The following is a 23,513-nucleotide window of genomic DNA, read 5'->3' on the forward strand; positions in this document are numbered from 1 at the left end:
AATATCATTTATAGGCTTCCCTGGTGGCTCAGTTGGTAAAGAATCTGCCTGCAATGAGGGAGTGTGTGTGTGTGTGAAGTCACTCAGTCCTGTCTGACTCTTTGCGACCCCATGGACTGTAGCCCACCAGGCTCCTCTGTCCATGGGATTGTCCAGGCAAGAATGTTGGAGTGGATTGCCATTTTTTTCTCCAGTGGATCTTCCTAACCCATGGATTGAACCCAGGTCAATGGCAACCCACTCCAACATTCTTGCCTGGACAATCCCATGGACAGAGGAGCCTGGTGGGCTACAGTCCATGGGGTCACAAAGAGTCAGACAGGACTGAGTGACTTAGCACAGCAACATGGCACAATATCATTTATACTTTACTTATATAGTGATTTGTCTCTCTCTCTTTCTAAATAAAAGGTCCTTGAAGGCAGGGACTTTTTTTCTGATTTTTTAATATATCTCTTAGGTCTGAGCAATTTCTAGCCCATAGGAACTCTACATATGTTTAATGAGTAAATGTGTATGTGAGCACTCCACAATACCTTATATTGTCAGTTAACATGAAGGATGGCTGAATCCTCTGACTCTTCTAAGTATCATTTCTCCATATTTCCTATTGGTCCCAATAATACTATATCAAAATTCTATTTAACTTGGTTAATCTTATCTAATTGTTCATCTACAAATGTCTTTTCAAACAAACTCCTTGGTGAGAGACATCATATTTTATCTCTATATCTCCAGGTTTTTTGATGAAGCCTGCCAAATATTTCTTAAATTTATGAATGCATATATCAATAGATAAGAAAAATCACATCCATGTTAATAGAGAAAACCTTTTCAGTAGTAATATAATAGATACACATGCTAAGTTGCTCAGTCATGTCTGACTCTTTGTGACCCCATGGACTGTAGCCCACCAAGCTCCTCTGTCCATGGAATTTTCCTGACAAGGATACTGGAGTGGGTTGCCATTTCCTCTTGAAGGGGATCTTCCTGAACCAGGGATTGAACCTGCATCTCCTGAATTGCAGGTGCATTCTTTTACTGCTGAGCCACCAGGGAAGCCCAATAAGTACACAATGACCTGAAAGAAAAAAATAAAAAAGAAGTTAAGACTGTCTGTAGTTAGAGGAATCCAGTACCTTTGAGGCCTCTACTCCTTTCTCAATTTTCCAAAATTTTCCCAAATCCAAAGTGGTACAAGCCATTTTCTCTTTGGGAACTCTTAGGATCAAAAACACAAACAGAAAAAATAAAACAGAAAACACAACAAAACAGATTATAAAATTTCTTGGTGTTTACACTCAATGCATTCATATATTTAGACAAAACATAAAAGAACATGTAGAAATGTACAAAACAATATTTGTATAGCATATAAAGTATAATATATATTTGGAAAAGGAAAGGAAGATGACTTTAAAAATGTTGCTTTATTTTCAGGATAGTCCTTTCAATAAATTTTCCTTCCTGAAAAATTATATAGTAAGTATAACAAATATATATAAAACTTTAAAGGGAAACAAAAAATGTAAAACTTTGTTGCAAATTCTGTGGTAAAATTTTATGAATAATAAATTATATATAAATATGTATAATATAAATCAACTATAATATACACAAGAAAATGATGGAATTTGTGAAAAATATTAATTCATAGAAGACTATAAAAATGTTATTCTTATACATAATCATATGTACATAAATGTTATATACATATGAATATATACATGTACATGTGTATGTATATATTCATATACATGTATACGTATATATGTATACTTATATACATATAAGTATATACAATGAAGATATTATTTTATTCTGTAAACATATATCTCTGACTACATATATAATTCCCTTGGAAAGAGCATGAAGAATCCACACTTTAAACCACTATAGTGGTTTAGTGCCTTGATCATAATGCAACAGTAAACCACAAGACATACAGAATAAAATCAGAAGTAAGTTTAATATCCCTAAGATTTATAGCCTTGCCAGGTGAGAATTATATGGAAATAATTCAGAATGAAATAAGCAGTTAAAAAAAAAAAAAGACAATCTATTTTAGAAGTGAAGCAATCTACAATGGTTTGAGACTCAAGTAGAATTATGAAGAATCTATTAGCCAATATAAATCTGGGGCTTCTAAAAGATAGTATTATTTGGAGTGTGGACTTGGAATTGATACAAAGGAATTATAAATGCGAGCTCTGTGTATCATTTACTGTCTTGAAAAGAACCATCTGGATGTCAGTTCTCCAAAAATCTGTTTGATGTGCAACCTCAGCTAGATTAAGAATGCAACCCAAAATTTCTCAGGAAAATAATTCTGAATTGCTTGAAATAATATTGTTTCTTTGGGGTGTAAAATATTTAATATTAAATGGACTGTAAAAATTTAGAAATAATGGCCTCTATAGTTTTAATTTTACTATGTTAAGCTTAAGAATAATTTGTGTGTCTATATATTTACATATATAAGATTTTAAATACCCCTATTTAAAATAAAATTATACATTAGAGTACTTAATAGCTTAAGTTTAGTATTATAGTGAAAATATTTTAGTAAATAATGAAAGGTTTGACTTTAAAGATTAAAAATGACTAAATTTGACAGTATTAATATAAAAAATATCACATTTATGTTTAATAAGTTTAATCTATTAGATTTATGACTCACTTAAGTACTTGGAAAAATTTTGTTTGATAGGTAGTTTAAGTACTTAGATGTCCCTAGTGGCTCAGACGGTAAAGCATGTGCCTAGTGGCTCAGACGGTAAAGCGTGTGCCTACAGTGAGGGAGACCCGGGTTCAATCCCTGGGTCGGGAAGATCTCTTGGAGAAGGGAATGACAACCCGCTCCAATATTCTTGCCCCACCCCCCCAAAAAAGGGGCTCAGATAAATTAAAGCTTCCCTGGTAGCTCAGAGGTTAAAGCATCTGCCTATAATGTGGAAGACCTGGGTTCCATCCCTGGGTCGGGAAGATCCCCTGAAGAAGGAAATGGCAATCCACTCCAGTATTCTTGCCTGGAGAATCCCATGGACGGGGGAGCCTGGCAAGCTACAGTCCACGGGGTCTCAAAGAGTGGGACAGGACTAAGCGACTTCACTTCACTTACATATTTAAGGAGAAATGTGATTATGTTAAATTTACAAAGGCAGCTTAAATTTTTAAGAGAACTTAAGTATTATAAATGCTGATAAAGATAATTGTTAACATGTTATAGCTTTATTAAATATGATGACAACATTTGTAAGTAAAAACTGAAGCTTAATTTGCTGTATGTCTCAGGGAACTCAAACTGGGGCTCTGTGACAACCTAGAATCCACCTAGAATCAACCTAGAATCCCATCCCTAGGATGGGGTGGGAGAAAGGTTCAAGTGGGAGGGGACATATGTATACATTTGGCTGATCCGTGTTGATCTATGGCATAAATCAACACAAAATTGTAAACCAATTATCCTTCAACTAAAAATTTAAAAAACTAAAAGCTAATGGATTAGAAGGTTTTTTAATTTGAATATGAAGAAAATATTAATTTCAAATGTTAAAGTAGCTAATTTTTATTTTCTGTGTATAGAATCCACACTCAAGCACCAAAAATATCAAAAACAAACAAAAATCTCCCAATAAATATGAGATTTGACAAACTTCATAAAATATTCTAATTGTAGTCTTATGAATTTTTCTCATTCTGAGTACCAAATTCTTGACTATGATTTAATCAAGTTTTAATAAAATTACCTATATCTTACAACTTTTAACTTGGAGGACAGAACCTATAATCCAAAATCTGTGATAAAATCTACGTATGCTTCCCAATACATACCTTTTATGGCAGAATAGAAAGAAAAATAAATATTAAAAATACAGGGAATTCCTGGATGATCCAGTAATATTTATTTAAATATTAACATTATTTAATATTTAAATAACAGGATGCGGTGATTTCATTGCTGTGACCTGGTTTCCTTCCCTGATCATCGGGGAACTAAATCCCATAGCAAAGTAAAGTAAAGTCGCTCAGTCATGTCTGACTCTTTGCGACCCCATGGACTGTAGACTACCAAGCTCCTCCGTCCTTGGGATTCTCCAGGCAAGAGTACTGGAGTGTTGCCATTTTAAGTTGTACATAATATGGCCAAACAAAAATGAAGTAAAAATACAATTATTGCTGAGTGTTTTTCTAGGGAACAAGCTGTATTATCAATGAACAATGAATAGTTGTTCATTAAGAAAGCACCTAGATGGGTACTGACACCAGCAAGACAGCCAAATAAGAAGTCCCTTTCTTGTATCCCATTTTCAACATCACTTAATATCATAAATTGTTAGGAAATGCAAATCAAAACCAAAATGAGTTATCATATCAATCAAAAAGACAAGAGATAAGGGTTGATGAGGACAAATAGTTAAGGGAAAACTTGTGCACCTTTGATTAAAAGGTAAATGGTAAACCATTTGGAAAACTGTATGACAATTCCTCAAAAAAATTAAAAATAGAACTACCATTGACAAGGAATCCACTCCAGTATCCTTGCCTGGAAAATCTTATGGACAGAGGAGCTTGGTGGGCTGCAATCCGTGGGGTCACAAAGAGTCAGGCATAACTGAGTGACTAACACTTACTTACTTACTTACTTACTTACTTACTTACTTATTGAAGAAGAAAAGTTAAAATTTTACCTAACCTCCTTCTCCTTCTGCCTCTGTAACTCAGCTTGCCCCTTGCAAAGTCTAGATCACATAGGTCATGTAGTCTCAGAAAGTGGGGACTTGCAATACTAAGAACTGGAGTTTATCTCACTCACCCTTGTCCTCCTCTTTGCAGTCACCTAGCCCCTGTAATCCTGCTTAATCATGCCTGTCCAGGTCAGACATCCCCCTCCTCATGTTGACCATTGTTCCTGCATGTGAAACCCCTTGTTTAAATCAGCCTATTAGCAGCTAGTGCTGCCCACTACACTCTATCTATAAAAACTCTAACCCCTTTGTTTGGGGCTCAGAGATTGGAGTGTTAACTCCTCTGGGCCCACCGGAGTAAGAAATCTGAGTTCTCCAACTCTCCAAGTGTGGTGCTTGGTTTCTCGAGTACTGGTTTCTGCAACACCATGTGATCCAGCAATTTCAAATTTGCATATATATCAAAGGAAATGAAATTACTAGCACTATACATCTGTATCCTCATGTTCATTGAAGTATTATTCACAATAATCAAGACATGGAGACTACCTAAGTTTCCATCAACAAATGAATGTGGTATACATATGCAATGGGACTTTATTTAGTCATAAAAAGAAGGAAATCCTACTACTTGCAACAACATAATAAACCTTGAATGTATTATGATATAAGTCAAAGAAAGATATATACTGTGTGATCTCACTAACATGTGTTCTTTTTTTAAGCCAAACTTGCAGAATTAGAGAGTAAGTAGAGTGGTGGTTTTCTGGGGCTGAGGTGGAGAGGAAATGGAAAGACATTGGTCAATGGGTAGAAACTTCCAATGATAAGTTCTGGGGATCTAATGTACACCATGGAGCCTATAATTAATAATTTTGTATTATAGATGTGAAAGTTGATAGGAGAGTACATCTTAAATATTCCTGCTGGGGGAAAAAAAAAAAAAACTAGCAGTTATGTGGCATGATGGATGTACTAACTAACCTTTGTGGTAATCATTTCACATCAAATCACCACATTGTGCCTTAAACTCACTCTATGTTATTATGTCAATTATTTCTCAATAAAGCTTGAGGGGAGGGAGACAAAATGCACCTAGATGGATTGCTTCTTATTTATACAAAGTGATTATTTGTATATTATTATTTATCCTACCCTGTCTCCTACAAAGTGTGAAAGGGACTAGTGGCAGCAGAAATCAACAAATTATCGAATATAGCAAATATCAGACATGTAGAGGATAACAGATAAAGAAGTATAGATGGAGCGCCCCAGGTATGGCTGGGAGGAAAGTGGCCATGAAAAAGTTATCTATGACAGTGTTAAACAAGGGGCTTCCTAGGTGGCGCTAGTGGTACAGAACCCACCTGCCAAAGCAGGAGCTGTAAGAGATGTGAGTTCAATCCTTGGGTAGGGAAGATCCCCTGGAGGAGAGCATGGCAACCCACTACAATATTCTTGCCCAGAGAATCCCATGGACAGACGAGCCTGGAGGGCTACAGTCTGTGTGTGGGGGGGTGGGGGGGTCACAAACAGCTGGACACGACTGAAGCAACTTAGCAAAACACAGCACAGGTCTTAAAAGAGACTGCAGCAGACATGGCCAAGAGTCCAAAGGATTGAGTTGCTTGATGATTCAATTTTAAGTTATGACTTGTTCACCAAATTAGTCTAGTCAATGACTCTGAGGTCTGGAGAAAAGGGGGAATATTTTGTGCTTAGGGATATAAAAGTAGAGAGAAGAAAACAACTAAAAAGTATAAAATTTAGAATTCAGTGGAAAAAGGAATTTGATAATGATATTATAATATATTGCAATCCATGCAAGATATTGGGGAGCTTGGCTAGATTTTCCACAAGAAAAGGAATGAGAACTCAAGGCAGTTTGTATTTAAAGACCAGATGGACAACAGCTAACTGGAGGACTTAATGACATTTAGGTGACAAACACATGAATTACTTTTACATCTAATACAATGTAAAGGATATACAGTGGACCCTTCCTCTTCACCAAAAAAGTGTTGAGAATACTTACTGAGTACATTCAAGAAAATTCCTGTACTGGCCCACACTGTAATTTCCCAGTCTGGTCCAGGCCCTTGATACATTTCTGTCCCCTTCTCCTCTGCTGATAGCCTATGAAATCTGCCGTGGTCACATGTCTGTCTTGAAAAATTGCCAGGGAAGCACTTCTGCTCACTCTCTCAAGCTATGTTCCCTGTGTCTAGATCTATAGTTCTCCCCTTGATTTGGCAACTGACTTTTACTCCTTTGTCTAGGTAACTCTTATCTCTGCTTGTTACCCTAATTTCAGTGTTATCTGGGACTTTGGGTGCAAATACTCTATTAGAAAGCCTTCATCAAAGTGCTGCCCCTTGCCTACTTTCACTCCACTAAGATATAGGGTAAAAGCATCATTTTTATGCTTCAGAAGCATATCTTCTTTGTGTTCCTTATGGCTTTCTCTTTGTCTTCTCCTCAAATAGTGGTGGTTTAGTCATTAAGTCATGTCTGACTCTTTTTATGACCTCATGGATTGTAGCTCACCATGCTCCTCTGTCCATGGGATTTCCTTGGCAAGAATATTAGAGTGGGTTGCCATTTCCTTTTCCAGGGGATTTTCCTGACCTGGGGATCCAACTCTTGTCTCCTGCATTGCAGGCAGATTCTTTTACCACTGAGCCACCAGGGCTTCCAGATCTCTATAAATTTTTGCTTACATCATATTTGTAACTATAACTATAATCTCGGGGCAGAACTGGTCAAACTGAAGGACTGAATCCTCAAAAATACATAAAAATATTTGTCAGAAATTATTAGAATCATTTCTATAAATAAAAAGTGTAACAAGTAGGACCCTCTGTAGCCCTCCTGGGACAGGCCCCTCCCTCATATCCTTAATGTTAGCTCCTCTGTGAAGTGCCAAGATGACAGTATTTGATGCACATTTCCTGATGGAAGGTGTAACTACTTGATGACTTGATGACCATGAGCACATAGCCCTAGGCCTCCTGGAGCCTAAGGACTGATAATATCAACCCCTGTGACAATGCCCTTTTCCCTCACCATCAGCCAATCAGAACTGTGCACAAGCGACCACAAACCCTGCCACATTCCTGGGGCTTAAAAATATGGGAGAGGGAGAGGGTGGGATGATTTGGGAGAATGGCATTGAAACATGTATAATATCATATAAGAAATGAATCTCCAGTCTAGGTTCGATGCAGGATACTGGATGCTTGGGGCTGGTGCACTGGGATGACCCAGAGGGATGGTATGGTGAGGGAGGTGCAGGGGAGTTCAGGGGGGAACACGTGTACACCTGTGGCGGATTCATGTTGAAATATAGCAAAACCAATACAATATTGTAAAGTAAAAATAAATAAATAAATGAATGAATAAAATGCTTTGCTGAGCCAAAACCCTTTAGAGAGCTCATGGTTTTTTAGAGCCTGAAACACCTGTCCCCGTGCTTGGCCCTGCAGTAGACATTGCTCTGCTCTGAACTGCTGTGTTTCAGTTGTTTGGCCTTAGTGTCCTCACCCTTGCACTAACAAAAAGATTTTTAAATGTCCTCCATTCAGAAGCTTCTAGCTAGAAAGCAGCAGTGTGGAAGAGTCAGCCACTTGTTTTCTAACCTTAACTACTCCCACCAAGTTGCCCTACTGCTGTGTGCCTGTGCTGTGCTCAGTCATGTCTGACTCTTTGCAACCCCATGGACTGTAGCCTGTCAGGCTCCTCTGTCCACGGAATTTTCCAGGCAGGAATATTGGAGTGGGTTGTAATTTCCTTCTCCAGGTTACCTTCCTGACCCAGGGATCAAACCTGCATATCCAGCATATCCTGCATTGGCAAGCAAATTCTTTACCACTGAGCCACCTGTGAGAAGAGGGCCAAGTCACCCTAGCTCACAATCATTAGTATTTATCTTGCAGATGAAAAATGTGAGGCAAATCAGCAGGGTTCCCTATTAAAACCTGAGGCAAAAATAGAGAATATCATTAGAATAAAAACTTCTACAGAATTGTATGAGCTAGCAACTACTTTTAATTGTAAAAAAAAAATCTGAATTGTGAGTAAGAGTAATCAGTTATTGGTATCTTTCGCCTTTTGTATAAGAAATTCAACTAGCTGTGGAAAAACATAGAGATGACCTTGCAGGCTGGGGTATTATTGAGAAGGAATCACAGATGGAGGGAGAACCCCTCCCCCTTCCTCATTCTCAGTGAACAAAAAATCAGCAGAATTTCTCTGGTGAAATGAAGTTTCTTGTTTAATTAGACTAATAAACGTCTTACTAGTATGGACTCTATTCCCTTTTCTGAAAGAACTTGTTTAAGTTATTTCAAATAATTTAACAAATCACTTGCTGATTTAAATCATTTAAGAGAGTATATTTTTCTAAAGAATGAGCTTAAACCAGCTGCGTGAGAAGTATTGTCTTGTAAAAAGAACCTAAAGAATGGGAAAATATTTTTCCCTCAGTTACTGATTCTAATCAAATCAAGTTCCTGTATCCAACACTCACAGTTATATGGTGATTAAAACACCTGTGGGTGCTGCCTTGACTATTTGTCATTAGTTTTGGGGCCTTTCATGTCTTAGTAAAAGAAAGATTCCATGTCTTAGTAAAAGAAAGATTCCCCCTGTATCCAACACTCACAGTTATATGGTGATTAAAACACCTGTGGGTGCTGCCTTGATTATTTATCATTACTTTTGGGGCCTTTCATGTCTTAGTAAAAGAAAGATGCCCAATGTCCTTTTCTCCCATGTAAAAAAAATCATGAGAGTGGATGGAGCAATATTCATATCTTTGCCTCTTCATCTACCTTGCACTATTTCCAGTTCCGATAAGTAAGAGATTTCATAAGTATAATATAATCTTGGTTTGTCCTGTTAAGTAGGTAGAATAGGGAAAAGGAGTCCAAAATGGCGGTGGCTAAAAGACAAGGAAGGCAAAAGCCCATGAAAATAGAACAAAGGAAGGTCTGAGGACCGGAGTGAGGACCTCAGGTAAAACAAACAACACTCCTGGCTGGGTCAATTTAAATAGGACAGGCCCAGGGAGAGAAAAACATATAAAAAGAGGAGCCAAAGCTAGCTTTCTCCCTTTCCTGTGCACTGGGGTGCTTGTCTCTTCTCGTCTTTGGATTGATGTGACCTCATGCCTTGAAGTGGAGAAGGAAATGGCAACCCACTCCAGTCAGTGTTCTTGCCTGGAGCATCCCAGGGATGGGGGAGCCTGGTGGGCTGCCCTCTATGGGGTCGCACAGAGTCAGACACGACTGAAGCGACTCAGCAGCAGCAGCAGCATGCCTCGAAGATGGATTTTCCTGCTATCTTCTAAATAAAATTAGATCTGTAACACTGAGCTGTAACACTGATTTGTCTAAGAGCTATAACACAGTCTTTTCGAGACCTGAGAACTATAACACGATATACCCAAGACCCGAGAGCTGTGACACACCAAGGGGGCTTTAATGGGACAAGATAAAAACTGAGGAGCATACACTCTCATGACAGTCCTAAGGGAAGCAAAAAATATACATGTGTGTCTACTATATGTCTACTACTAAGCACTTTTACGTACATTGTTTTTTAACTTCTCTGCAAGATATTTTTACAGGTTATGAAACCAATGCTAAATCAAATTAAACAATTACTTGCTTAACAACTTGAAATGGAGTATAACCTATAGAAATACTGAATCACATTGTTGTACATCTGAAACTAATATAGTATTATAAATCAACTATACTTCAACTGGAAAAAAAAAAAAAACAATTATTTGCCAAAAGTCAAGTGGCTAATGCAGGACTGAATTAGGATTTAGAACTTGATCTTTCCTTGGATAGCTTGATAGGTTATTAAATTGGAATTTTCTTGAGGAGAGAAACAGGATGATGCTTTTATTGTACATTGAAGTACACAGAAAGTAATCAGTTAATGGCTGTGCAATAAATCCCAAGTCATTACTCTTTTTGTTCCCCTTGGCCACCTCCTTTTGTTCCTAATCTGTCTTCTGACATCCAGTAACAATCCTGTGTAGAGTGAGAGTTATACCATTTAGCATGCAGATTTGTGAAAGTACTAAGTAGCATATTTCAAGAAATGCCACTTGAAGCAGTTAAATCCCTGAGGATTCAATATATCACTTAAGTTCGTTATGGGAAGTGACAAGTGACAACCGAGAGCATACAATTGAGAGTCAGGTCAAACACAATGATAGTAGAGTTCAGGAACAATTGTCTACCCTGATGAGATCTCTACCCACTGTCCTCATTTATATTGGCTACTTATCAATTGACATTGACTACTAAATGCTAATGGACTTGAATGCCTAAAGATGGCTGTCATTGGGATATCGTGTGTGTGTGTGTGTGTGTGTGTGTGTGTGCTCTGTCTCTCAGTTGTGTAGGACTCTTTGCAACTGTATGGACTGTAGCTTGCCAGGCTCCTCTGTCCATGGGATTTTCCAAGTAAGAATACTAGGGTGGGTCGCCATTTCCTCCAGATTATCTTTCTGACCCAGAGATCAAACCTGTGTCTCCTGTCTCCTGCCTTGGCAGGCAGCTTCTTTACCACAGAACCACCTGGGAAGCCCCTGTCATTGGATTGTGTACTGCTAAAACAATGACATTATATAAACACTTGAAAAATGCATTCCTAGAGCTGAGGTAGCATCATTATTTCTAGATATTATTTTCTCCTTTATTTTTCTTTCTTCACGACGGATAACCAACTTATCCTGTGGAATGAGCAGAGACAAATTCAATTACAACTCAGCAAGCAATGTACAAAAATTTGGATATTCTTCCAGCCTTGTATTGCTGATGTAGATGTGTGTGGTTTCTCTTAGCTAATTGACAGCACAGGGCCAGCCCACTTTATGCCAAATTATAGAGCTTTCCACAACAGCTTTTGGCAGCAATGCTAAAGAATTCACATTGGAAAATTTATAATTCACTCTAGCTCCATGCATTTGCTGTATAATTTTTGTCTCTTAGTATTATTTTGGATTTGACAGTGAGGGAAAGGATTGGTGAGTGTTCCCGAAAAAGCATTTTTGTGAGAACAGTTTGCATCTTTCTAAGTTTCATGTTAAGTGCATGGAGAGTTTAAGATCTTAGTAGCCTAGTTATAAATATTATATAATCTGTAGATACTACTTGGAGAAGGCAATGGCACCCCACTCCAGTACTCTTGCCTAGAAAATCCCATGGATGGAGGAGCCTGGTGGGCTGCAGTCCGTGGGGTCACTGAGTCGGACACGACTGAGCAACTTCACTTTCACTTTTCACTTTCATGCATTGGAAAAGGAAATGGCAACCCACTCCAGTGTTCTTGCTGGAGAATCCCAGGGACGGGGAGCCTGGTGGGCTGCCGTCTATGAGGTCGCACAGAGTCGGACACAACTGAAGCGACTTAGGAGCAGCAGCAGATACTACTGACACAGAAAGTGAATCATTTTTCACTAAAAGGAGATGACAAGTGAACTTTTGTGAATACTTCCACTTACTTACAAAAGAATGGACATTTCACAAAGCCCTCAGACCACACTGATTACACCTAGACAATAAGGTTTCCCCACCCACTAGGTGATACCACTGGTGTTTCTGCTAAGTACAAAAGGAAAATTGACTGTCGTTTCCAAGGCAATTGGTGATAGGGCTACAGTTACCTTGTATTTCTTTTCATTTTCAAAATAGCCAGAACCAAAGGAACAGCCTGACCAGTTCACCTGCCTGCCAATTACAGGACCATGGTGATCACATATTTGAGGGGCTGCCTCTGCCTCCCCAAATCTATTCAGCAAAGCTACCACCTTGTAAGGGGGATGACATTAGACAATGGCAGTCATTAAAGACAAATGTAGGTTTTGGGAATTGGAAACACTTTGCTGTCAGCTTCCTGGCTCAGAATGTTCTCAAGCTTATGATTATCTCACAGCTGCAAACCTTGGAAGATGCTGCTCTTTAGTTTTGCACAGCTAGGGTTTCTTCTCTAGAGTATCAAAGACTGGATGCCTGGCAAATTTCTCCTCTACAGTCATTTCAGTCTGTCCAAATGAAAGAAGAAAAAATGGAAATGTCACTGCATTCAGTTCAGTTCAGTTCAGTCGCTCAGTTCAGTTCAGTCACTCAGTTCAGATCGACTCGCGTCCCTGTGAACCGCAGCACACCAGGACTCCTTGTCCATCACCAACTCCCGGAGTTCACCCAAACTCATGTCCATTGAGTCAGTGATGCCATCCAACCATCTCATCCTCTGTTGTCCTCTTCTCCTCCCACATTCAATCTTTCCCAGCATCAGAGTCTTTTCAAATGAGTTAGCTCTTTGCATCAATGGCCAAAGTATTGGAGTTTCTGCTTCAACATCAGTCCTTCCAGTGAACATCCAGAACCGATCTCCTTTAGGATGGACTGGTTGGATCTCCTTGCAGTCCAAGGGACACTCAAGAGTCTTCTCCAACACCACAGTTCAAAAGCATCAATTCTTCAGTGCTCAGCTTTCTTTATGATCCAACTCTCACATCCATATATGACTACTGGAAAAACCATAGCCTTGACTAGATGGACCTTTGTTGACAAAGTATGGCTCTGCTTTTTATTATGCTGTCTAGTTTGTTCATAACTTTCCTTCCAAGGAGTAAGTGTCTTTTAATTTCATGGCTGCAGTCACCATCTGCAGTGATTTTGAAGCCCCCCAAAATAGTCAACTACTGTTTCCACTGACTTGTATCTATTTACCATGAAGTGATGGGACCGGATGCCATGATCTTCATTTTCTGAATGTAGAGCTTTAAGCCAATTTTTTCACTCTCCTCTTTCACTTTCATCAAGAAGCTCTTTAGTTCTTCACTTTCTTCCATGAGGGTGGTGTCATCTGCATATCTGAGGTTATTGATATTTCTCCTGACAATCTTGATTCCAGCTTGTACTTCTTCCAGTCCAGCATTTCTCATGATGTACTCTGCATAAGTTAAATAAGTAGGGTGACAGTATACAGCCTTGATGTACTCCTTTTCCTATTTGGAACCAGTTTGTTGTTCCGTGTCCATTTCTAACTGTTTCTTCCTGACCTGTGTACAGGTTTCTCAAAAGGCAGGTCAGGTGGTCTGGTATTCCTATCTCTTTCAGAATTTACCAGTTTATTGTGATCCACACAGTTAAAGGCTTTGGCATAGTCAATAAAGCAGAAAGAGATGTTTTTCTGGAACTCTCTTGCTTTTTTGATGATTCAGAGGATGTTGGCAATTTGATCTCTGGTTTCTCTGCCTTTCCTAAAACGAGCTGGAAGTTCACGGTTCACGTATTGCTGAAGCCTGGCTTGGAGAATTTTGAGCATTACTTTACTAGTGTGTGAGATGAGTGCAATTGTGCTGTAGTTTGAGCATTCTTTGGCATTGCCTTTCTTTGGGATTGGAATGAAAACTGACCTTTTCCAGTCCTGTGGCCACTACTGAGTTTTCCAAATTTGCTGGCATATTGAGTGCAGCACTTTCACAGCATCAATCTTTCAGGATTTGAAATAGCTCAACTGGAATTCCATCACCTCCACTAGCTTTGTTCATAGTGATCCTTCCTAAGGCCCACTTGACTTCACATTCCAGGATATCTGGCTCTAGGTGAGTCATCACACCATCATGATTATCTGAGTCATGAAGATCTTTTTGTACAGTTCTTCTGTGTATTCTTGCCACCTCTTCTTAATATATTCTTCTGTTGGGTCCATACCATTTCTGTCCTTTATTGAGCCCATCTTTGCATGAAATGTTCCTTTGGTATCTAATTTTCTTGAAGAGATCTCTACTCTTTCCCATTCTATTGTTTTCCTCTAATTCTTTGCATTGATCACTGAGAAAGTCTTTCTTGTCTCTCCTTTCTATTCCTTGGAACTGTGTATTCAAATGGGTATATCTTTCCTTTTCTCCTTTAGTTTCACTTCTCTTTTTTTCACAGCTATTTGTAAGGCCTCCGCAGACAGCCATTTTGCTTTTTTGCATTTCTTTTTCTTGGGGGTGGTCTTGATCCTTGTCTCCTGTACAATGGCACAAACTTCCATCCATCGACTCTATCAGATTTAGTCCCTGAAATCTATTTCTCTCTTCCACTGTCACCACATTGACATTATTTTGTAAACTATCCCCTGACACACACTGCACACCATATCTAAAGAGACAATGAGAACCAACATTATTGAAAGTTTACTAAAATGTCCAACACTACAAGTTACCTGATTCAATCCTCATACAATTTTTTTTTTTTTAGAAATTATATTATTATAGCCATCTTTCAAGAATCTGATAATTTGACACATTAAAAACTTTGGGTAACCAACTCTGCTAATAAATAGGAGAATTTGGGGACTGAAAACTTATTCCACATGTTTATTCAACGTTTTTAACCTTTTTTAATTTTATATTGAAGTTGATTAATGATGTTGTGAGTGTGTGTGTGGGCTTAGTAGCTTGTCATTTCCAACTCTTTGTGACCTCATGGATTGTAACACACCAGGCTCCTCTGTCCATGAGATCCCCCAGGCAAGAATACTGGACTGGATAGCCATCCCCTTCTCCAGCAGATTTTCCCAACACAGGGATCAAACCCAGGGTCTCCTGCATTGCAGGTGGATATATATAGATAGATATAGTTATACATGTATCTATTCTTTTTTCAAATTCTTTTCCCAGTTATTTTATTACAGAATATTGAGCAGAGTTCCCTGTGCTAATCAGTAGGTGATTGTTGCATGTTTTTATGGTGACTTTTATTCAATATCTATTTACTTAGTTTACTGGTTTTTAAAAAAAGTCTCTATTATAGAAAGATTAACCAGCAATAATTAAATTGATTGACCTTTATGTGGCAGGCTTTATTTTACATACTAAAAATATAGATCCTGTCATCATGGAACTTTAGTGGAGAGATAAGTAATATACAAAAATGATGAATAACTGTTGACCCACCAGGTTTTAGAGAAATGACAGGGAAAAGAAAAAAAAAATCACTGTAGAATGGCTGAAAATTCTGAAATACTGATGGAAGTGTGTGGGGGATTGCTCATTCATTTGGAGTGACAAGGAAGATTTTCATTAAGAAGGTGACATCTGATGAAAGGACTAACAGAGGTGAAAGGATCAGCCAGGCAGATAACTTGAAGAGCAGCCTTACAAGCAGAGGGAACAGTGAGTGTAAATATCCTGGGGAAGAAGTATCCCTGGACTGTGTTGTTATAGTTCAGTCTCCAAGTCGCGTCAGACTCTTTGTGACCCCATGGACTGCAGCACGCCAGGCTTCCCTGTCCTTCACTATCTCCCAGAGTTTTCTCAGATTCATGATCATTGAGTCAGTGATGCTATCTAACCAACTTATCCTCTGTCACCCTCTTCTCCTCTTGTGGTCAATCTTTCCCAGCATCAGGGTCTTTTCCAATGAGTCGGCTCTTCACGTCAGGTGGCCAAAGTAATGGAGTGTGTAAAGAACAGCCAGTGAGAACTGGGTGACTGGCCTATGGAAAAGAGAAGTAAAAAGTAGAAGATAACATCAGAGAGTGATGACATAATGAGTGAAGAGAAGGCACATGCAGTTTTAAAGGCTATTTGAAATACCTTTCCTTTAATAAAGCCATTTGAGAGTCCTGAAAATAGAAATGACCCATTTAACTTACACTGCAACAATATCACTTAATTGCTGTGCTATCATTTATTTAATCATTTAATTGCTGTGAGTAAAATGTAGAGGAGTCAGAGAGGTAGCAGGAAGAACAATTAGGGGCTAATAGTCATACTGATCGGGTAAGAGATGATACTGGCTTAGATGATTAGGCCTACTATGGTGACATAAGGATAGTAAGGTAGAGAGAAATAGTAGACCTTTGAAGGTAGAAGGCATGGGTTTCCTAATGATTGAGGAGAAAGAATGAAAAGAAAAATTAAGGAGGGGCTCATGGGTTTGGGCCAAGAAACTGTAAGTGTATAGTAACCATTCATTGAGATGGAGAAAGATTTTGGATGAACAAATATGGGGGAGATATCAGGAGTTTGGCAATGAATATTTGAATGTTTAAAATTAGACTTGTAAGTTTGGCTTGTCTATTGAATAGCTAGTTGAAGATATTAAGTGGTTTAATAAATGAATCCAGAGTTTAAAGTAGATGTCTGACATGAAGATAAGAATTTTAAAATAATCAGCATAAATATGATACTTAGGATTATAGAGAATGTGTGAATTTCTTTTTGTTATAACTTGTCATGTCTATTTTCAGGGAGCAAATTATAATCCATTTGCCTTATTGGAAAACAATTTTCCTGTTACACAGGGAAAATGGAATATTTAAAAAGAAAATGAATATGGCAGCCAAAAAAAAAAAAAAAAACCTTGGCTGAAATAGGAAAACTTGTTTCTTATTTATTTTTAAATTGAAGAATAGTTGATTTACAATATCATATTAATTTTTGCTATACAGCAAAGTAATTCGATTATGCATATACATACAAGAGAATGTATGAGATTTCTATGGATATAAATGTAAATAGAAAAAACAAGAACTCCAAGAACAAATCCTGATGTATTCCAATATTTAGAGAATGAGAACTAGAGAAAGAATGAACAAAATATTACGAAACATATCAGCCAAAAAGTAGGTGGAAAATCAGGATCTGACTTTTCATGAAAGTCAAACAAAAATATAATCTTTCAAAAAAGAGGGGATAATCAACTCTGACAAAAACCAGTGATGGTCAACTAGTAAGACATCTGGAACTTGACTATTTTATTTAGCAATGTGAAGATCATTGGATAGCCAGGATCTCTGTAGAGACAAAAAAGAAAAAACAATTTTTATGGGATTGAATTTAAGAAAGATTTAAGGAAAGAAATTAAGAGTATAAGACTGGACAACTCTTCTGAGGAATTTTGCTCTAAAGGGAATGGGATCCAAGGGGTGGTGGCTGACATGGGGCATTTATAAGGATGGTAAGATGCTTACTGGTAGACATCACCTGAAAACAGTTTTACTTTCTTAACACAGTAAAGAAATAATAGGATCAAGGTAGATAGCCATCAATTCACTCAATTGAAAAGTACTTATTGAATGCCTTCTTGCATCATGTATTGCTCAAAACTGCTAGGGATATAGTTATATACCTTCAGAAAAGGTATTTGACTAAAAAAGTTAAAAGTTCTATGCAGTACGGTGAAGTGAGTCTGTTACATGTGTACATACTTACCCTCTCTCTTAGACTGTCCTCCCACCCACCCCCATCCCACCCATCCAGGACATCACAGAGCACTCCTTCTGCATAGTCTTTTGATATTTGTTATAAGTAACAAAATAAATACATAAATAGTCCTAAAATGTTCTATGCAGAAAATTAAAGCAGGTTTTGTATAAAAAGAAGAGTGACCATTAACTACTGGAGAATGCATTTTTAAAAATTATTTATTTGGCTGTATCAGGTGGTAGTTGTATGTGGCATTCTTTTGCTATAGTGTGTGGGTTCTTTCATTGCGGCACAAAGATTTCTTTCTTGTTGTGGTGCTGGGCTCCATAGTTGCCCCACAGCATCTAGAATCTCAGGGATTGCACCTACATCCCCCGTACCCACTGCAGTGGAAGGTGGATTCTTAACTGCTGGACCACCCAAGATTGCATGTACAAAAATGCAGTTGGTAGATCCCCAAATCTGCTTTCAAGTTAGACAATTCTCTGGAAGGATGCGCTGAACTCAGAAAAACCATCATCTTTATGGCTACAGTTTATTATAGCAAAAGACACAGACTAAAATCAGCAAGAGGAAAATTTATGCAGGGTAAAATCCAGAAGAAAATAGCACAGATTTATAGTTGTCTTCTCCCCAGTGGAATCATGGAGAGAGCACTTATTTCTACCATCAATGATGTGTGGCAACGTTCGTAAAGTATTCTTAATCAGGGAAGCTTACTCAAGTCTTAGTGTCCAGGGGGTCAGTCACATCAGCATGGCTGACCGCCTACATGGCTGACTTTAGTTAACTCAGTCTCCAGCCCCTCCAGAGGTCAAGCTGATACCACCTGGGCCAAGGCTCAATCATAAACAACACTGTCAAAATAGTCCTGTGGCCTAAGACTTCACGTAAAAACACACTGATGAAGCGGAATGTTCTAAAGACAGAGGAAGCCTCTCAGGTGCAGGTCAAGGGTGAGACTTTTCTTTGGAAGCTGTTCTCTGGCACTGTAACATAAAATGTTAATATTTTTATGCACGTATTCATATGTTAAATACTTACTGTTATCTTTAAAAGAATCTGATATTGTCTTGCTTAACTCTTTGAGCTAGCTTCCAGAAGCACAATTAGACTATCTGAATATTTTAGTAGTTTAATCTGATTGTTTTGTTCCTTTGGCTAAAAAACTAGCTTGCATTATTTGATTTTAAGAAGGCTCTGGGCTGAATCAACTGTGTTTAAATTGGCAAACAAATTATTTTTAATTACTGAACAGCTTGAAATAATTTAACAATTTCATTCAGAAGATGAAAAAGATGGAATCCATTTTGTGACAACTAAAACCTAATTTTATCATATCAGAAAATCTGAGAACAAAAATAATCATTAACAGACATGAGACTATTGAATTTCAACCCATTGTTTCTCATCATAGAAATATTTCAAGTCACAAAAAAATAAGAGGCTTTATAAAACATGCATCCATTATGGCCCAAAAAGAGATGATTAAAATGTACAAAATAAAAACCTTATAATGTATAATCCATAACTATCTTCATGATACTTCAGCTCCTCAAATTGCCTCACCATAGCAACCCATATGTATATTCCTGCATAAATTCTAAAGTTTTTGTTTTTGCCATATGACTTTTATCAATAAACAATGTAGTGATTCCATAATTCAAAGATGTGCTATTCCAGCCTTGAGACAGAACTCCTGCTTTAAACTTTGCTTACAAGCACATGCTTAGAGGTCAAAACATGAAGTGAAGGGCGGATAATTCTAATTATTTAATCTGAAAAAGAAAATGTCCTCTTCAAAGAGGAAATTACTCATTATAGTTTGGGAGGAGTTAATTTGAGGGAAAGTAAGAGGTGGAGGACAAAGACTGGACTTAAAATACTTGATATGGTACCCAGAACTGAGCTATATTTTCAGAAATCCTTCATTAATGCAGCTTGTTCTTTATTTCTAATAAACATTTCTGAATATTTATTTTAGCATCATCTAGTAAGTGTTTCCAAAAAACCCTGTAATTATGGCACTATGATGCCCATTGTACAGAGAAATAAATGAGGGTTAGAAAGATTAGCCATCATCCCTAAAAATATAGGGATATTGAAGAGCAAGCTTAAGTTAAATCCATCTAACAATATGACCTGAAATTGTGAAGATATTTCTTTCAGGAGCAGAGATCTAAAGGGTCAGATGAATAAAGGTCAACTATGAACCCAAAAAATAAAGAATTAGTATAACTGTGCATTAAAAACAATCACAGTGAAAAGAAATGTGTATCAACAATTAGAACTCTTTGCTGCTGGGGTACCAAGAAAAAATTTTTTTCAAGGGATACACAGTCTTGTCAAGAAGAAAAGATTCTCAGATCAATAATTATAATCTACTTTGATTGGTGGTATAGACAAGAAGGAGCTGAGGAACCTGGAAAAGAGCACGTTGTTCTACTTGGGGCCTAAAGAGAAAAATGTGAGAATTGTGCTTAACACATGAACTCTCCTGGGAGGGCAACTTGGAAGGATATTCCTGGCGAAAATGACATGTATGAGGAAAGGTACAGAAGCATGAAAGGTTGCAGTCTGGTTAAAGAAGGAGAAACTTACCATTTTGACCACAGCATGACATGCACACGGGGATTTAAGAGAAGATAACGACGGCACCCCACTCCAGTGCTCTTGCCTGGAGAATCCCACGGGCGGAGCAGCCTGGTGGGCTGCAGTCCATGGGGTCGCTAAGAGTCGGACACGACTGAGCAACTTCACTTTCACTTTTCACTTTCATGCATTGGAGAAGGAAATGGTAACCCACTCCAGTGTTCTTGCCTGGAGAATCCCAGGGATGGGGGAGCCTGGTGGGCTGCCATCTATAGGGTCTCACAGAGTCAGACATGACTGACAAGACTTAGCAGCAGCAACGTTAAGAACAGAATATGAGGAACAGATTATGTATTTTTAAAAATCTGGAGTGTATTGCATAGTCAAAGGATACCATTGCTAGGAAATGTTTGAATAAATATATGCATATTAGAGCTTTTAAAATGCTTGCTTTTATGCCTTAAGGAATAGAATAGTTTCTGTCTGGAGTAGGTGGTTTTCATTTAGAAAAATAATTTGATAGATCACTTTGAATGTGAAAGATGCAGGACGCCCTCTCTCTCCTGCCTGCCTCCACTGAGACATGGTTTGGAAAGAGGCAGTATAATAAATTGTATGTAAGCTGGACTGCAAAATAAATTTACAGGAATATCAGTATACAGAAAACTAAGTAAGAGAAGAAAAAGTGCTATGAAAAATTGCAATTTGTGAGTATAAAGGGGGAAAAAAACACTATTAAGAAGATTATGAGCACTGAGAATGTTTGAGATATTCTTAAAAATAACAACATCTAACACTGAGTCTTTTGGTACTCCATTGTGATTTTCCAGAATACTTCAAATGTTGGTAAAAATTTACATCTATGCTTTGTGTAAGTGTACTTGAGAAAAAGCCTTGTAAGAGGATTGTGTCCCATATCACAATGCCATGTGTCAGAGAAGAAAACAACCAGAGGAGGAAAAATACATGCACTCTAAATGTATACATCAACTCTAAAAATACATGAACTCTAAACCAGAGTCCATCAGGTTTACAAACTAAGGGATAGAAAATATTATAAAAATTGAAATCTACACACATATTTGCAAATACCCTGTAGAAAGATGTGGGTTACCATCTGCATGCAGGGTAGGGATTTTTAAGAAAATTTTGTTTAAATACCATAGAACATTGATAAACAGATAAATAGACATTGGTCTGTAAGTGGTCTTACTGAATCCTATGTTAATGGTGAAAATGATTGAATTGAGATGTTAGTGATGTAGATGGAGAATATTAGATGGGAACAGGTAATGTTTGCAAGTTAAATCAGAAGGACTTGGCAATGATTTGGAAAATTTTATGTTTATTTTCTGAACAACAGAATAGATGATTGTACCATTTACTGAGATAGAGAAAGTTCAGTTCAGTTCAGTCCCTCAGTTGTGTCCGACTCTTTGCAACCACATGAATCACAGCACGCCAGGCCTCCCTGTCCATCACCATCTCCTGGAGTTTACCCAAACCATGTCCATTGAGTCGGTGATGCCATCCAGCCATCTCATCCTCTGTCATCCCCTTCTCCTCCTGCCCCCAATCCCTCCCAGCATCAAGGTCTTTTCCAATGAGTCAACTCTTCGCATGAGGTGGCCAAAGTATTGGAGTTTCAGCTTCAGCATCAGTCCTTCCAGTGAATACCCAGACTGATCTCCTTTAGGATTGACTGGTTGGATCTCCTTGCAGTCCAAGGGACTCTCAAGAGTCTTCTCCAACACCATAGTTCAAAAGCATCATTTCTTCGGCGCTCAGCCTTCTTCACAGTCCAACTCTCACATCCACATATGACCACTGGAAAAACCATAGCCTTGACTAGACAGACCTTTGTTGGCAAAGTAATGTCTCTGCTTTTTAATATTCTATCTAGGTTGGTCATAACTTTCCTTCCAAGGAGTAAATGTCTTTTAATTTCATGGCTGCAGTCAGAAAGGTAGAGAGAAATAAATCAGTGGAATTAAAATAAGAGCTGTTTGACTTTGTTGAATTTGAAATATGTATTAATAACTAAATGGAAATGTTGCAACCACCTAAGTAAATAGTATATATGAAGAGCAGTGGAGGATGTTAGATAGAGCCCTCATGTACTGTAACATTTAGAGGCCTAACAGAAAAAGAGAATTAAAGGAAAGAGCCTAAAATGAAAAAGCTAGTAAGGCAGGAAAAAAAAGTTGTGTGTTACGATGAAATCAAAATAAGAGTGTTTCCAGAAGATGGGAGAGTTATTTGTGCCAAATGTTGAGAATTTGGCTAAAATCAGATAAGCAAATCTTTGAATTGAATGTTTGGAAGTCACTGGTAATGTTGACAAGAGTATTTTTAGTGGCATGATGCAGACTGACTAGTCTGAGTATACTATAGAGGGTGAGGAAGTGAAGCCAATTACTACTGCAGCCAGATTTTCTGAAATGAACAGTGAGATCCCAGAAAGAAAGTTGAATAGTAGTTTCAGAAGGATTATTTAATGTTAGAGACAATAGAGAGTGTTTACATGTTCCTAGGATGCTTCAAGAATGGAGACATAAATTATAGACATTAGAAAATTATAGAAACTGAGACCACAAAAAAAGTTATGAGAACACCCTCCAATTGCCTTGTAAAGGTCCACTTAACATTGTTAACATCTGCTTTACCAGATATCGGAGAAGGCAATGGCAACCTACTCCAGTACTCTTGCCTGGAGAATCCCAGGGACGGCGGAGCCTGGTGGGCTGCTGTCTATGGGGTTGCACAGAGTCGGACACAACTGAAGCGACTTAGCAGCAGTAGCAACATCAGCAGCTTACCAGATATGGAAGGTCTCAGGTCCTAAAACTTTGCAGTTGGCTCAATAACATCCTGGTTGACAAATCAATCCTTTTGCTTTTATTTTCTTTCTTAAATATATTTTTATTTAGGAGAGTGTCAAATTTCTAAAGTTACAAAGATGATACAGAGTGAAGTGAAGTCGCTCAGTCGTGTCCAACTCTTTG

This window comes from Oryx dammah, unplaced genomic scaffold, assembly GCF_014754425.2.
Source record: "Oryx dammah isolate SB20612 unplaced genomic scaffold, SCBI_Odam_1.1 HiC_scaffold_15, whole genome shotgun sequence".
In the NCBI taxonomy this organism is placed as follows: Eukaryota; Metazoa; Chordata; class Mammalia; order Artiodactyla; family Bovidae; genus Oryx; species Oryx dammah.